Here is a 1,542-nt window from a genome sequence, read left to right on the forward strand (position 1 = left end):
GTTCTGAATCCAACCAGACCCCCAGACGGTTAATGCGTTTTTGATGAATGTCCGACTGGTTCAGTACTCTGAATCTGACCGGGCCCGTAACGGTTAATCAGCTACCCCCCTAGGGCAGCTGACTTCAACCAACCAAAGGGATATTCCATACCGTATGATGTCACACTCAGCAATAAAAGGTGGAAACAGGAAGAAGAGGGGAGGGGTGGGCTCTCGTTGCAAAAACATCGGTCCTCCTCCCAAACACCGGCTATGTGCGTTGAGGCCCTGCTTCAAGGACGTGGTCAATCATCGCTCATTTGTGGGAAGTAGAGAGTAATTTCTTTCCTCTGCACTTCCACATAGCCTTCATTTATTTTATTTGCTTCTTTTCCTCCCTTCTTTTTATTTTCCCTTTTCCCCTCCCTTTTCCCCTTTCCCTTTTTATTTCCCTTTAGTTAAATTGTTTAGTTCATAATAATCTTTATTTAATTATTATTATAATTTCCCTTTAATTAAATTATCCTTATCTCAACCCGTGAGTTGTTCTTGAGAACTTAAAGGGAGACATATTGTTCAAAAGGAATTGAAAATGGAGACTGTTGTTTGTAATCAAGAAAAGGAATGGAAAATGGAGACTGTTAAGTCATGGAACTTAAAGGATTGTTTGTTACCTTTCCTGATTGTATGTATGTATAGGCATACTCGGGTTTAGTATGTAAAGCAATGATCTACATGTATATATTTAGAATGTGTGATGTTCATGTGTGCGTGTTGGTGGAGCGTTGACTCCCCACATGCCCAGCACTGTTTACTTGCCTTTTATAGCTTTTATACCTTTTATACCTTTGATAAATATTTGTTTTATAAATATTACTAAATTCAGATTGAGTTGAGACTTCATTTATAACTGCTTCCATGTAAACACATGGCTAATAATTCCTCTGAAAACTTATTGCAATATTTGATATTTCTTGTCTTACAGGTTTCTCCAGTCCCTCCCATGGAAAAGGGTCTCCCACTTTTCTGAAAGGATTTTGAAAGAAGTTAATTATAAGAGAAAAAATTCTGCAAGATAAATGACTAAAGGTAACAGAGAAACTCCCAAAACTGGAAGAAAGATGGAACATTTTCAACAAGGAGTCCGGAAACGTACACTTTTGGAAAAAAAAAAAAAAAAAAGTGCAGAGCATAACAAAGGATGATGTTAAAAATTACTTATTGAGGAATGCTTTCATGCTTTTCACAGTTGTTGCTGTGATTCTTGGTGAGTAATTTGTTCAGTATTCTGTTCTCCATTGCATTTGATAACGAGGATTTATCTGGGCAATTGGCATTACAAATGAGATCCCAAATTCTTCTGCACTGATAAGAATGTTCTGACTTGGAGAGTTTGGTTTCTGACAGTTGCATGTTGAAGTCTTGGGAAGATCCATTTTAATTATTCTAATATTCCGCAAGGAAAATTGTTTTGAAAGAAATCAGTCACTCTATGGATTCTTCTTTTAAAGAATTAAGTACAGTAACTGAATAGAATGTTCTCAACAAAATCTTTTTCTACCA

General features: G+C 36.6%; 1 pseudogene; it reads left to right on the forward strand.

Annotated features, from left to right (window-relative positions):
* Positions 1-1,058: 1,058 nt before the first annotated feature.
* On the forward strand, positions 1,059-1,254 carry LOC119714307 (excitatory amino acid transporter 1 pseudogene; annotated as a pseudogene).
* The last annotated feature ends 288 nt before the right edge of the window (positions 1,255-1,542 follow it).

This window comes from Anas platyrhynchos, chromosome W, assembly GCF_047663525.1.
Source record: "Anas platyrhynchos isolate ZD024472 breed Pekin duck chromosome W, IASCAAS_PekinDuck_T2T, whole genome shotgun sequence".
Lineage (NCBI taxonomy): Eukaryota > Metazoa > Chordata > Aves > Anseriformes > Anatidae > Anas > Anas platyrhynchos.